The 16,096-nt window shown below is 45.3% G+C and overlaps 1 protein-coding gene and 1 long non-coding RNA gene across 4 annotated transcripts in view; one reads left to right on the top strand and one right to left on the bottom strand.

Moving 5' to 3' along the window:
- Positions 1–2,227: 2,227 nt before the first annotated feature.
- LOC141273427 (uncharacterized) lies at positions 2,228–14,355 on the bottom strand. Of its 2 annotated transcripts, none has more exons than XR_012322094.1 (3): positions 14,239–14,355; positions 2,718–2,971; positions 2,228–2,586 (listed from the first exon to the last, which is right to left on the bottom strand). It is a non-coding gene; the product is annotated as an uncharacterized lncRNA (long non-coding RNA). The 2 variants fall into 2 exon arrangements; XR_012322095.1 differs by lacking the exon at positions 14,239–14,355 and adding an exon at positions 9,197–9,449.
- Positions 9,563–16,096, top strand: part of CPEB3 (cytoplasmic polyadenylation element binding protein 3) — a 97,073-nt gene continuing 90,539 nt past the window's right edge. Inside the window, exon 1 of one of the 2 annotated variants that reach the window (XM_073685232.1) lies at positions 9,563–9,686. The gene's annotated coding sequence lies outside the window, so the exon portion shown is untranslated. The remainder of the gene's footprint in view (positions 9,687–16,096) is intronic. The other variant, XM_073685235.1, reaches the window with a different exon arrangement.

The following is a 16,096-nucleotide window of genomic DNA, read 5'->3' as shown; positions in this document are numbered from 1 at the left end:
CCCAGACATGGTATTACTACCACTGTGGCAACCAGACCCTCTGGGGTGCCAGAGAAACACCACATACACCGCAGCACATCAGAGGGAAGACACACTTTGTCCGTAGGGTGTGAGAGTGAGCATGGGTGATAGCACGCCCATGACTACCTCGCTGGGGCACCTTACATAGGTAACTTGCAGTGCTCTGCCCTCCGGTTCTTTAGGAGGAACGTGAAGCACTCGACAGCCTTTCAGGCAGCACAGGCCCGAGTTGCCATCGTCTAGTGTTAGTTAGAGTTATCTCAGCTCACGCAGGAACCACTAGGTACTGCGGGGTCAGGATCTCTAGTCTGTACAGGAACCAGCAAGGTCAGTTGCAGTTTTTAGTGGGTTACCTGGTTTCCCAAGTTGCTATGCTATCATAACAGTTGTACTACTACTGATGCGCTGCAGCCCTTTATTTTACCGATCAATGGAAGGAGGAGAAAGTTGGACCCCTATCAATCATATATCGATGACCGATACTAAGGTTTGGTGACCAAACATGAAAAAAACATCAATAGGGGTAGTTATGAGGGTTGAAGAGATAGCAGTCACACTTAAATTGCTGTGCTAAAGGCACTGAAAAAGCCCAGTATTACACAAGAGGACAACAGTATTATAAATGCCACATGGTAGGCGGTGAATCCATTTAAGCTGCTGAACATGGTGGTACATAGGATGCGTGAGATCTGATAGATCAAAAAGCCTCGAGGGAGAAGATGTAAGGCTAGATTTGTATGATGGGTATGGTGGGGTGGAGACCATGGTGCAAATAACTCTTTTGTCCATGGTGCAAAAAAAAAGAAGATAAAAATTAGAAGTCAGCTCATTCTGGGTCTCTCTCTCCATCTCATCAGGGACCAGTTGGCAGCCAATGGCAATCCAAAGTTATAAAATCACTATTGTGAACAAGTTTATAGACTTCTGTGGGGTAAGCATAATTTTTGTGTGACTGTTTTAGCACATTGCAGTTGTATTTTGCCCTTTTTCTTGTTTGTTTTCTCCTAGGATGAAGTTTCCCAGTGACAAGCATGCCTCTATTCATTAATTGGGGAATATTTGGTTGGTTTGGTGGATGACAACTGCCAGTGAAGTCTATGGACAGCTTAACCTGACCGCCAACAAAGTACCAATTCTCTTGTAGAACTAGAACAAAGGTGGCACGCTGCATGGCACCATTGTGCATTGTTCTTATGTATTGACTGAACACAGGTACAAGGAGAACGTGTTATCTCCACTTATAAGTAAACACTACAGAACGAGCTGATCATCTGGAGCATTTATTAAACTCACTTCAACCCTGGTAAGAAAGCACAGAGTACAAAGGCGATATTTACTAAGTGGACACCTTTATATCACCAGTGCCCAGAAGCCCTAATTGTTTGGTAACTTTGTTATCTATTGAGAGTTATTGTATTGTTTTGTGTCTTTATATAACATGTGAAACTGTTATTTGTTGTGTTTTACTTATTTCTTGTTGGACTTGTAAGACCTTGTTCACAAGGAGGTGAGTAAGGGACATTTGTTTGGAGAAGCCTTAAATGATACCCCTGCCTTTCAGCACCTGTTTACTTGATTTTTCTGTGGACAGGTCTAGCAGAGGTGGCAATTCTACTTTTTCCTCCCTTACTTATTAAATGTGCCGCAACTCTCGCTTTCTCTTGATTACTTATACGTCCGAAGGCGGAAAGAGTGACACCAGCGCTGATTGGGCGCAGGGCTCGTGTGTCGTAACAACCACACGTGAGCCCCGGGAACGTGAGTGTCTACACCGCTAGAACGGCGCCGGTACGGGAGGTGAGTATAAGTGTTTTTATTTTCACAGGGGCAAACATTCAGATTGAGAAGGAGTTGTTCAAGTAGTGGACAATCCCTTTAAGAGAACATTTAAAGAGTAGCTATCATTTGTTAGTTTATTTCTTTTATTATGAGTACCACCTAAGCTGTGTGGCACAACGGTTTTAGTCCAGGTCCTGGGACCTCTATCAATCGCTCAAAACGCCACTCTACAACACGCTGTTCAGCAGACTGAAGTGCTGAGCTTCCGCATGAGCGGTGTACGGCCTCAGTAGAAGGTCTATGAGCTTGTACTCCACTCTCCGTAAAGGCTTCCATTGAGCCTGTATGCGGTGTACACGCACTCAGGCAACAGCTCAGAATTTCAGCCTGTTGAGCAACATGCTGCACAAAGTCTTTTTGAGCAGTGGATGGGGGTCCTAGGACTAACGATGGTCTTCAACACCACTTTTCATTATTTTATTTAAAAGGCGTTCGGCTCTGTCTCGTGCCATGGCAACTTGATGGATGAACTCTCTGTAGGAAGATCGATCTTGTGTAAGCCTAGATAGGTTCACTAGGGTCTTCTCCTGCCGTTATCTTGACAGTATCAAGCCATCGGGTTGCTGGTCTTCCCGTTTGCCTTGTTCCTTCTATTCTTCCGACCATGATGTCCTTCTTCAGTGATTGCTCTCTTTGTATGATGTGTGCAAAGTAGACAAGTCGTAGCTTGGTGATCCTTGTTTCGAGTGAAATGTCAGGCTTGATTTGTTCCAAATTAGGTAGTGTCTATCATTAAAAAAAGTTAAATGATAAGAAAAGTATTTTGCAGATTATAAGACGCACCCCAAATTTTGGGGAGGAAAATAGGAATTATTATTATTTTTTTAATAAACAGATGCATGTTATAATCATCTTACCTGCGGGAGGAGTGCAGCGTTGGTAGAGTGGGGTTCCAGGGTTGCTGCTGGCTGAGGCAGGAGATGCTGGCGAGGCAGAGGATGCTGCAGGGGCACGATGGGGTGCTGGGAGGCAGGAGTTGGCAGCAGGCCCCATGCTGTCTGCCACGTTCTGCTCCAGGTATTCGGTGGTGCTTGGGCTCCGCCAACATTTTGTGGAAGCCGGAGTCCCGCAACTTCCATCCTCTCCTATGTGGTCGACTTCGGAAAAATGGCTGTTGGAGGAGACGCATGCTCAGATTGAGATCTCGGCACTTGCTACTTAGTTGTTAGGTCCTCATTCCTGAGTCCGTCCTGTCTGAGCCTGTACCTTGTATCCTGAGTCCATCCTGTTTGAACCTGTACCCATACCCTGAGTCCGTCCTGTCTGATCCAGCCTTTTGGTTCTGCCTGGACCCTGAGCCAGTCCTACGATCCTGAATCCGCTCTGTCTGAACCAGATCCAACATCCGTTCAGGCCCTGATCCTGTTCCTGCCCTTCCAGCTATATCGAGTCCTTACCTTCGTCCCTGTTCTTTTGGGTCAGCAGCTGCGGTTCCTGGGTCTCTCCTGGAGTGATACCTGGCGACCACCTGCGGTTCAAGTCTAACCACACCATCAGGGACTCTAATGAAGAACCAGGTGGTCGCTAAGTTATGCTTCTCCAGGTTTTCCCCGGTCCGTGGCGCAGTGGGTCCACACCCACCAGCGTAACAAATGGTTTCAATGATATATGGAATGGATTTTGTAATAATATTTTATTAGTAAATTTCTATATCTTTGATAAATACATTGTTTTCTTTTACCTGTTGTGGCCGTATATCAATTGTTCATTGTTTAAGGTAAGTGTTAACTTTTTGATAGTGTACACTAGACCTTAAGACTTTAGCACAACATACGTCATGAAGACAAATGAACCATGGCAGAGGACTTTCATATACAAACAGTTCAAATAAGTCAGCTCAGTGAACAAAAAGGTCTTATCTGTTTCATGCTTTAAGTAATCTGCCACGTGGCCGTTGTGGACCAAGGCCAATAAATTATATTATATGTGTAAATGACATCACAAAGCCTACATGGACGTGTGGGGCAGGACAGCTTTACAGGTTTAGGTGAAACGCTGGCTTTGCTTTTATTTCCAGGGATTTTGCACTTAGAAAAACTGGATCAACAGCAACACTGCAGATGTTTTCACTTCATTCTTTCCGAACACTTCTTTAGCTTATAACACATTTCCCTCCAGCTTTTCTAAGATGATATCAGCTCTTAAAGGTTCCCACTAATATTAGAAGTATGTCGGATGAACCCTGCAATTCGGAGGGTTTTGCAGGGTGCCTGTGTATGGTGCCTTGAACCTCTCTGGTGACAGATGTCAGGGGAATGATATATGTTGGATGTCAACATGCCCAACCCTTTAATGTAATAGTTGAACATCACTTCCAGAAGAGTCTGGTAGCGGTTTACATTGTCCCCATACAAGCGTTCATGCATACAGGGCAATAGAGACAAATTGTTGTCTGTCGACAGTTATTGTGGGTGAATGGGTAGCTTGAAGGCAACCCATCACAAGTCTTTAGACCCCTAAACCACCATTTGGGCAAAATGCTGAAAAGTTATAGTCAGGTCCTTATACTTTCCTTGATTGGCATCCAGCAAGCCTATGGGATAACATGTCATGGTTCACGGAAGATTAATTATGTTTAAGATCATACTACAAGACTATTTAGCTTCTTGCCATGCCCTGGTGACGCTTCGCAAGTAACTTACATTCAGCACATGCTATGCTCTAAATCAGGGGTCTCAAACTCAGCTGGGCATATGGGCCGCACACGGAAAAAACATTTAATTTGGGGGGCCGCATTATTTGCATAACAAAGTGACATTTTTAGTGATACCATTTTATTTTCTATACACCTTTTGAACTGGTCCTCATCTTGCAGACATGGTCCCCCATCCAGGTCCTTCATGTTGCAGACATGGTCTCCCATCCAGGTCCTTCATATTGCAGACATGGTCCCCCATCCAGGTCCCCATATTGCAGACAAGGTCTCCCATCCAGGTCCCCCATATTGCAGACATGGTCTCCCATCCAGGTCCCCCATATTGCAGACATGGTCTCACATCCAGGTCCCCCATATTGCAGACATGGTCCTCCATATTGCAGACATGGTCCCCCATATTGCAGACACGGTCTCCCATCCAGGTCCCCCATATTGCAGACACGGTCCCCATATTGCAGACATGGTCTCCCATCCAGGTCCCCCATATTGCAGACATGGTCCCCATATTGCAGACATGGTCTACCATCCAGGTCCCCCATATTGCAGACATGGTCTCCCATCCAGGTCCCCCATATTGCAGACATGGTCCCCCATCCAGGTCCCCCATATTGCAGACATGGACCCCATATTGCAGACATGGTCCCCCATCCAGGTCCCCATGTTGCAGACATGTCCCCCATCCAGGTCCCCCCCCATACTGTGCACAGGGTCCCCGTCCCCCCATACTGCGCACAGGGTCCCCGTCCCCCCATACTGCGCACAGGGTCCCCGTCCCCCCATACTGCGCACAGGGTCCCCGTCCCCCCATACTGCGCACCGGGTCCCCGTTCCCCCATACTGTGCACCGGGTCCCCGTTCCCCCCATACTGCGCACCGGGTCCCCGTTCCCCCCATACTGCGCACCGGGTCCCCGTTCCCCCCATACTGCGCACCGGGTCCCCGTTCACCCCATACTGCGCTCAGGGTCCCCATCCCCCCATACTGCGCTCAGGGTCCCCGTCCCCCCATGCTGCACACAGTGCCCCTCCCCCCATACTGAGCGCTGTATTTCACATGACAGAGAAAAAAAAAAAAGATTCTCATCTGTCCTCCGTTCCCTCGGCGTCCTTTCTGCACCTGTGGCCCGCAGGCACAGACCCCATAACGATCACGTCTCTCTCCAGCAGCCGCCGACATCAGCGCTGTAGTGCAGTGTATTGCCGCGCAGAGACCGGCTCTCTGCACAGCAATACCAGTGCCAGCCGCCGGCCTATCAGAGGCCAGCAGTTGACATCTGCCCATGGCAGTGACGTCATACGCCGCTGCGCTGGGACGCAGATGTCAGCTGCTGGCCTCTGATAGGCCGGCGGCTGGCATTGGTATTTCTGTGCAGAGAGCTGGTCTCTGCGCGGCAATACACTGCACTACAGCGCTGATGTCGGCGGCTGCTGGAGAGAGCCGCGATAGTTACGGGGTCTATGTGCATGCGGGCCGCAAGAAGCATGCGTGTTTGAGACTCCTGCTCGAAATTCACTTTTAACATAGCGGCATTAATTTCCGCAGTGCTTTAACATCATCGCTGTCCCATTTGGGGCTCACAATCTAAATTTCCTATCAGAATGTCTTTAGGAGTAAAGGAGGAAACGGCGCACCCAGAAGAGACCCAAGCAAACATGGGGAGAACATAAAATCCTTGCAAATGTTCTTGGCCCACGGACCCAGCACAGCAAGGCTAAAGTGATAACCACTGAGCCACCGTGCTAGCCAAGCTCTGGACAGATTTTACAGGGGAATCATTACAGTACTACAGGGTGGGCCATTTGACACATCAAACTTTTTGAGAATTTCATAAGAAAAACAATGGTGTGATTGGTTTTAACATAACTTTATTTATTGAGTTTTACAAGTTTCAGATGCTGCACATCTCGTTCTTCACAGCATAGACAATTGCCTTCAGATGACCCCAAAGATAAAAGTCTAAGGGGGTCAAATCGGGAGACCTTGGTGGCCATTCAACTGGCCCACGACAACCAATCCACTTTCCAGGAAAACTGTTCATGTAGGAATGCTCGGACCTGACACCCATAATGCGGTGGTGCACCATCTTGTTGGAAAAACTCAGGGACCGTGCCATCTTCAGTGCATAAAGAGGGCAAGACATCATCATGTAGCAATTTCAGATATCCAGTGGCATTGAGGTTTCCATTGATGAAGAATGGCCCCACTATCTTTGTACCCCATATACCACACCATACCATCAAGATACGAGATGTGCAGCATCTGAAACAACAACGGATACTGGAAGCCTGTGCTGGCATTTCTTCTGCGGTGTTGCTATCAGCGTGTCAAGAGTGGGAGAAGAGGGTTGCATTGACAATCCAACACAATGGGCAGCACTTTGAACACATTTTATAAGTGGTTATAAACTTGTAAAAAAAACTCATGAAAGAATAAAGTTATGTTAAGAAAAACAACGGTGTGCTTGGTTTTATGTAATTCTCAGCAAGTTTGATGTGTCACATGACCCTCTTCCCATTGAAAAAAATAAAGTTGCATCCAAAATGGCCGACTTCAAAATGGCCACCATGGTCACCACCCATCTGGAAAAGTTTCCCCCCTCCCATATACTAATGTGCCACAAACAGGAAGTTGATATCACCAACCATTCCCATTTAATTTAGGTGTATCCATATAAATGGCCCACCCTGTATTATTATTCAGTATAAAGGCCTAAAACCTGTGACAGGTTCCTGTTATGAATAGGGTAGACAGCACCTAATATAAGAAATTACCTTTATTGCTTCTCAAACCCGAAGCTTTCCAGCTGCTGCACGACTACAGGACCCAGCATGAGATGTGAGGTGTGCATGTATTGTAACACTGAAGAGTTAGGACTAAAGGTCTGTTCACACCACGTTTTGGCAACACGTTCGTAACTCCATTGGGTGCTATCCTAACCCCTGAAAAAAGAGATTCAAACATGCTCCCAACAGAGCCATAGCCTTCAATTATCATACAGTCCAAAACATGCAACTTTGTTTGAGCTTTTTGGCAGCGGTATCCAGCTTTCAAGTTGAACAATAGACTACAGAACACAGTAGACAACACTATTATTTTGATTTTAAAGATGAATACAGCAAAAAATTAAAAGCTGCAAAATTGCATGTTTTGGACTTTGATGACGTCTATGGCTCTACAAGGGCACGTCTGAATCCTTTTTTGGGGGGGGTTCAAACGAAACCTTAGATGGAGTCACAAACGTTTGCCCAAACTATGATGTGAAGCCCGCCTAATGGATAAAAGTTGTAAACAACATCAGCTGAAACACTTTACTATGCCAGAACCAGAGCCCTCCAGACAGGGTAAACAGACCACCAGTCAAAATTCAAGAGGGCTCAGACAAGGACACAATAAAATGTTACAAAATATCATTTGACAATAACCCGATTTTAAGGTGGCTCTAAGATCACTTGCTACTTTTGATTTTCTTTTTTATGGGTTGATTCACAAATAATATATTAGACCTTTAATGGGTTGTTCACTAAATGGGATTCAAATTGTTAAAAAAAATATTCAAAAATAAAAGAAGTAATAGTAACTCTGAGTGCAAAAACACTGCTTTTCATCTGCTGCAGTTTTCCAAAATACACAATAGTACAATAGCAATCTCCTCTGATTATTGCATTTTTGCTGTTTTTTTTTAATGTATTTTCCCCCTATTTTTATGTGTTTTTGGTGGAGATATCAAGCCGTTTTCTAGTGGATTTTTTAGTGTAATAAAGCTGGGATTCTGCACTTAAATACACAACTGCATTTTTAGGTTCTCCATAAAAGCCTGTAGATAGAGGAAAAAAGGCATCAAAACCCCGGAGCGTTCAACCGTGGGCATGAGTTTTCATGACAGTACTTCAGTGAAAGGCAGCATATAGCTGGCGTTCATAGGAGACCATGATTACTGCTGTGCATAGTAGAAGCAATCAGACAAGAATCATATTGCCGGGTAAATTAAAAAAACAATTGCAGAATTGCGCTTTTTTCGCTATTTCGCAGCACTTTCAATCTTTTTTCTTGGTTTTTAGTAAAACACATGATAAAGGGAATAATGTCATTCAAAAGTGCTTCTCGTCCCGCACAAAACAAGGCCTCATTTGGCTGTGTGAACGGAACAAGAAAAAAAGTTATAGCTCTTGGAAGAAGGGGAGGAAAAAAACAAAAGTGAAAAAAATGGAAAATCGTCCCATTAGGAATGGGTTAAGTGGCAGGATCCTGATGGGGCATTTGTTCCGGGGCACATTACTCGGCCCCCTGTCACACCAGCCTCTCACAACATGATCATCGGGATCTGATGTATTGTCATGATAGCTGGGGTCCCCAAAGAACAGCCTCGTCTCCACCATTGTATTTTTCCTGTGAAGCCCAGTGGAAGGCTGGGCATCATAGGAGACAATACATTTTTTGTATTGCAGCATATGGCAAAAAAAAAAAAAAAGGACAACAAAAAAAAGGAGAAAAAAATTATTTTAAATATCTACAAAAAAAAAGGTAAACGTAATAATAAAAAATTATATAAAACATACAATACAAAATCATTAAAATGTTTTAAGTACTGTTTACGGCTAAAAAAAAGTGAAAATAAATTATTAAAAATATCTAAAAAAATGACTTATAAATACTGATGTAAAATACTGACCAGATACTGACCGTGTGAACCTGTCCTAATAATATATAATGGAAGTCTATGGAGACGAGTGGTTGCCCATAGCAACCAATATAAATCCAGCTTTTATCTTCCAAGTGCAGTTTAAAAAAAATGAAACAAGTGATGTGATTGGTTGCATTGGTTGCTGGCTGCAGTAGCTCTCACAGCAATCTCTTATGTCGTCATAAAAGCACATACTATGACGGCTACAGAGTTGATCTGCCTGCGTTGCGCAATGTATCATCTGATGTAGGCAGGCTCGCGGCTTATTGACACTGCAGTTGTGGAAAGCTACAAACTACCCCCTAAAGCCTAGAAATCATGCGCCTACGCTCAGAAAAACTACATCTCCCGTGAGCCGGCGCGGCGCGCATGCGCACTGTCCTTCCAGTTGTCAAAGTGCTTTTTGGCGATCAGGTCGCTCGCCAGCTGTAAGCATAGCGAAAGAAGGACACCGGGAATTTGTTGTATCGATCTGATCACACAAATAAGGTAATCGCAGGCGATCTTATCGATCTGTGATCATTAACTGCATACTAATGACTCTGGTGTTAATTATTGGGTGATGTGGTGGGGGAGCAGCTGCAGCAGGGTGGCTGTACATGGATGGGGGCAGTCATGGCTCTGCAGCAGGGGGGAAACTTGTTAGTTGCTGTGTAGAAACCTGTATAGGAAATGTGGCTCTTGACCTTGAAGAGAAAGGCAAATTGATCCTGGGTGATAATTAAGCGGCTGATTACTAATTGATCAGTTATCCCGGCCACGGGCGACACAGGAATCCATAACCACCCCGACTATGATAATCGCCGTGTTTACGGGTCTGTTTACAGTAGTGCCATAAGCCATAGTCCTAACATTGCCATCATCTGAGAACATACAGGATAAAGCGCTGTTCACATTGTCAGATCACGCACAGCCTTGGCGGTGGTGCACCTTTAGCAGAACGCAGGAAATTATTTTTTCCTAAAGGTTTTTCTACATTCTCATGGCGGCATCCGTCCAATATAGGCGATCACATATCTTAGCGCGTCTGCCCCTTTAAAAGCAGGGCCAGTAAAACGCGTCACGATTATATGTGTACATGCAATATCAGGATTGCAAAAAACCAAGACCAAATACAGTTTCCTATGGAAAAGTATCACAATATATCCATAAAAATCAGATGTTTTATGGATGATCCAGATTGGATCTGCTTCTTTTTTTCGCACCCATAGACTTGAATAGACGAATCTCATCCAAAGTACCGAAAAACTTCTGAACACAATCTGAACAGCCCTAACATTGGTCGGTGATCTGTCTGATCGGTAATACTGACCGCACACGTCCATGTTATACACTCGTCTGAGCGAGTCGTAATGCATAGACATTGTCAGGGCTCTTTGTTGGCAGTCTTAGCTCTAAGGGTATGTGCCCACGATGCGTAATTCATGCCTATTTTGTGCGGAAATTTCCGCAGCGTAAGCGCATGAAACACGCATGTTAGCATGGTCCCCTATGGCATTCCTCAATTGTAATGCCCATGCTGCGTAATTTTCCGCAGCGTTTTTGATGTGCGGAAAATTCCGCAGCATGTCAATTCTTTGTGCGTTTACGCATGCGGAAATGCCATCTACAATGCAGTAGAAAATGCAAGGCAATTCCGCATGTGCAAAACGCGCAAATTACGAGCGAAAAACGCATGCCAAATTCCGCATGCGTTTTTCCGGGAAAACGACATGCGCAAATTTCCGCTTCATTTGCGCATCGTGGGCACATACCCTTATTCTGTATTTTTCACCTATAGAACACATACCTATTATAATCTATGGGACTGTTCACATGACCATGTCTTTTCTGGATCAAGCTTGTAACCCCCCCCAAAAAAAACAAACAAACAAATCAGAATTTGCATGCAGATGGGTACTTAACAGAAAAGGATGATACTCAGATACCACCTAGTGTCTTCTGTGTGCTGTCCACTTTTTTATTTTTTAAAGGAGCACTCCCGTTATTTCTTTTTTTTTTTTAATCCCCTAAACCTGTGCAAACGTTAGTGTAGTGTTAGTGTGTTAATATACTCACCGATCAGCACAGTTCCGCTCCTCTTCCGACCAGCTGGGTCACACTGGACTTTATGTGTGAGCGGGAAGTGGCTTTTAGGCCCCACTATCAGTATTTGATCAGTATTTTTTCTCAGGAGTGGGAGCCAAAACCAGGAGTGGGTGATAAATGCAGAATTGGTGACTTGTTTCTATTATACCTTTTCTCTGATTGTTCCTCATCTGGTTTTGGCTCCCACTCCTGAGAAAAAATACTGACCGAATACTTATCAAATACTGAGAGTGGGGCCATGGACTTACAATGAGAGTCAAAGGGGAGTCAGAACAAGTTTCCGAAGGTACTGGGTAAGACGATCGGTGAGTATTTTTTTTCCTTTTTTTTTTTTTTTTTAACATATGAGAAAAATGGATCCAAAACTGATGGTAAAACCGGACAAACGGACCAAGAATGAATGCAAACCCAGCACAAGGCCCATTTATTCTCATATGAAAAAAAAACAAAAGAAAAAACAGATGTCTGAGTGAAGTCTTCGGGTATGTTCACATGCTGCAGTTGTGCTGTAGTTATTCCAACAGGTTTGGACGACATATATCTCTATCTATCTATGCATATCTATCTATCTATCTATCTATCTATCTATCTATCTATCTATCTATCTATCTATCTATCTATCTATCTATATATAAAATATGGGTGCTCCGGTCGACTGATCATTTGATTGGGCAAATCTGATTTTGGACTGCTGATAGAGAACACTGGAGAGCTCATCCCAAGGTATAGGAGAGATGGCCGAAATGGCTGTCTGCTGAAGCATCGTTGATCTAACAGCCATCTAATGTGTATATCTTCACACGTCCAACTTTCTGGGTCCCGAGTACGGACTGTGATATCCAAACCTGCCGCAGGTTTCCTGACCTGACTTCAACCGTCTCGTATATTTCTATGAAGTGGTCACACTCGGGTTGGGAATCTCGCCAGCCGGTCCGTGCACCACGGTACAACCTCAGACCGATTTATACGTATAGGCATACACTGAGTCCGTGGAGTCCAGGTCGGGAGGCGTGCGGCCAGTCAATGCAATCGGACGGTGTTTCAAGGATGGCTGAATTCACCCTTTTTCCACTAATTGGCTGGGGTGAACATCCTACTCCACATATATACATTTGTATATATATGTATACAACAAAATATGCCAACATGTATGCGAACATTGAATATATGAAGTTTGGACTGCATTACTGCTATGTGGACTATACTTAGAGAATTGAGCTACATAAAGCTGGGTCCCACCTGCTTTTTTAAAGGGAATGTGCCAGTAGGATTTCACACTCCAATCTTTTTCTTTGTGCATGTAGCTCTTTCAATGACAAGTCCGGCAATACCTTTACACGGCCAGCCCGTTCCTCCGTTACTAAGATATCAGTGTTTGAATTGATATGCAAATGAGACTGAAGAGCTGTGGTAGATCTGAAGCCTCTGTCACTCCAGCTCTGTTCCCTGCCCAGCGCCGTCTCCTCCTGCTTGACTGATTGCTCCTTTGCTTGAAGTCACGCAGCATAGAGGCCGTCAGCCAGGCAGGAGGAGGCGGTGGTGGTGCTGGTCGAGGAATAGAGCTGGCGTGACAGAGGCTTTATATCTACCATAGCTCTTCAGCCTCATTTGCATAGCAATTCAAACTCTGATTTCTAAGTAACAGAGCGGCGGACTGACCATGAAAAGGTATTGCTGGAGTTGTCGTTTAAAGACCTACATGCAAATATAAATAGTTTAAGGGTGCAGTCAGACGAGGACGAACAGGATGAGGCGGTGGTGCTGAGCGGGGAATAGATCTGGAGTGACAGAGTCTTCAGATCTACCATAGCTCTTCTGCCTCAATTCAAACGCTGATTTCTCAGCAACGTAGGAGTGCACTGGTCATGTAAAGATGTTGCTGGACTTGTCTTTGAAAGAGCTACACGAGCATATAAATAGTTTAAGGGTGCAGTCAGACGGCTGTATTACTTGCGCAGGGATCGCATTGCAATCCGCAGACTGATCATCAACTCTCATGACCTGAGCGTTACAGCATGTATTTGTATGCAGGTCAGAGAGCCGACAGCCAGTCCAAGGATTGCGATGTGATCCTCACGTGAGTAATACGGCAGTCTGACTGGAGAGCTGATGACCAGTCTGAGGATTGCGATGTGATCCTCACGCGAGTAATACGGCAGTCTGACTGGAGAGCTGACGACCAGTCCGAGGATTGCGATGTGATCCTCACGTGAGTAATACGGCAGTCTGACTGGAGAGCTGATGACCAGTCTGAGGATTGCGATGTGATCCTCACGCGAGTAATACGGCAGTCTGACTGGAGAGCTGACGACCAGTCCGAGGATTGCGATGTGATCCTCACGTGAGTAATACGACAGTCTGACTGGAGAGCCGATGGCCAGTCCGAGGATTGCGATGTGATCCTCACGCGAGTAATACGGCAGTCTGACTGGAGAGCTGATGACCAGTCTGAGGATTGCGATGTGATCCTCACGCGAGTAATACGGCAGTCTGACTGGAGAGCTGATGACCAGTCTGAGGATTGCGATGTGATCCTCACGCGAGTAATACGGCAGTCTGACTGGAGAGCCGATGGCCAGTCCGAGGATTGCGATGTGATCCTCACGCGAGTAATACGGCAGTCTGACTGGAGAGCCGATGGCCAGTCCGAGGATTGCGATGTGATCCTTACGCGAGTAATATGGCCTTCTATCTGCGCCCTAAGGGTGAAATCTTGCTAGCAGATTCCCTTTAAATTTGTAGTCCTCCTTGGCCCAAAAGAGGCAAGTCATAGGTCCCTATCAGCAAAATACACTTTGTCGACACACAAATTAGGCAATTTTCTGAGTATAGTCTACATAGCAATAATACAGTTCAGCCTTGTGGTTTGCCTATATCTTGGCGCTCATATTGCGCAGCTGCACTTTTTCGTATCGATCTAGTCTGTTTGCGTTCCGCTTCTTTCGGTTCCTACCAGTTTCTGTATTCCACCTGTGCTGGATGACACGGCCATCAATGCAAGTAAACAATTCATACTCCAACACCCTCCCTTCCCTTTAAATCCCTGGGAAGGTGCAGTGAGTACATGCCTGTGCATAAACATTGCGAGATGTCATGTGTCACCGTCACCGCATATTTCAGACGAGGCGATAAAGCATTCTTCAGCATATCTGCTAGGGGTATTTCAAAGGTTAAATGGATAGCAAAACTAGAAAAAAAATATGTTAGAGTTCACTAGGCAGGACTTTGTCATACTGCACTGGGGGGGCCTCAGGGTTTGCTGTGTGTTGTGCCAGCAGCTGATCCGGGAGTGCTGCATTGCTGTACTGCAGCACCGTGATCACACACGCTCATCCTCGCTGCAGACCCGCAGGACTGAGCCCCTGCTTCTAGCTGCCAGGAATAACACCCAGTCCTGCAGATTAGCCGCCACGGGCAGCAGTAGTTTGGGCAGATCAGGTTGCTTTCCATACACATCTTTTGCCAAAGGAACAATTTCATCTCTATATGTAAATAATTGGTATAGATGGCATAAGGAAGAAAGGGTTTTAAGGAAACGTGGCTATAAATAAAGTTACACGGCTCGCTATTCGCTATTACACAGCCATTCTCCGAAGGATTTTCACAGTTAGTTGACCCGCTTCATCAGGTCTAAGGGATCTCTTAGACATAGTATGCAGTTTGTATTGGGAAATCTGGTGACAGGATCCACATTAAATTAGTACGTTATGGATACTGCATAAATAGATCTCTTAGATCTGATGAGGCTGGAGTTTTTGCTTTGAAAATCCTCGTGAGGATGGCTGTGTAATCCTATTTAAAAATGTCCCGGTCTAATATTAAGACGCTCATTTTAATATCAGGATTATAAAGGAATTCTGGTCGGGATTTTCAAAGTAAGTACAACCACCTCATCAGGTTTAAGGGATCTCTAATGTATTCTGTTTGTATTGTGAAATCCAGTGACAGATCTGCAACAATGGAGTAAGTTATTAAAATTCGCATCTGAAACGGGGCCTAGCTTTAGCTTCTGGAACAGGTCGTCTTCAGGTTCCTTTGTTGGTATGTGACCATAGCTGTGTAAGTGAAGGAGACGGGCTGAAATCACATTTCAATAGCAAAACCAGCCCCTTCTTCTGTCACAGCCAATGTAAGGACAGAGAAGGGGACTGAGTAAGCAATTGAAAGGTACAGCCCACCAACCTTCTCTTGTCTGCCCTAGTCACCTGCTGCAGGGACCTGAGACCAGAGCTTGTAAGCTGTAGATCAGGGCAACTTTCAGACAGTGCTGTCGGCCTACAGCTGTCTTGGCCGTCTCTCCCATACATAGGAGCACTTGCTGGGCCGAGAAAGCCGCTCTCATAGGGAACTTATCTCCTGGAGAACAAAGCAATCGGAAGTCCAAAATCAGACATCCCGGATCAACATCTCCCCCAACAATCAGTTGGCTGGTGCCCACCATACACATTAGACTGTTTGGCGAATGCGTCGATATGGGTGTGTTCAGCCGCCATTAGTCCAATGTGTTTGGGGGGTTTAAGTCAACCCAGTCATTGTGCCTGTAGTCACAAGCCATGCCTCATGTATAAGAGACTTCAAAGCGGTTGTCTCATAGCAGATATTTAGGCTATGCCAAAAATGTCTAATTGATGCAGGAGCCAACTGTCGGACATTGTCCTTCTCTGGTCTAGTGGTCCTCTGATCTCCCATTTCAAGGAGACGTGGCAATTAGTTCAGCCAAGCTTTCATGTTCTTTCGGCCAACAGATCACCCGTGACGCCCCCTTATACATGAACGATCGGCTTGGCCAACCAATCGTGTGTTCTCTCTAG

This window comes from Phyllobates terribilis, unplaced genomic scaffold (assembly GCF_046119375.1).
Source record: "Phyllobates terribilis strain yellow unplaced genomic scaffold, ASM4611937v1 Scaffold_5__5_contigs__length_657084704, whole genome shotgun sequence".
NCBI classification, from domain to species: Eukaryota; Metazoa; Chordata; class Amphibia; order Anura; family Dendrobatidae; genus Phyllobates; species Phyllobates terribilis.
This window is presented reverse-complemented; position numbering and strand designations above follow the sequence as displayed.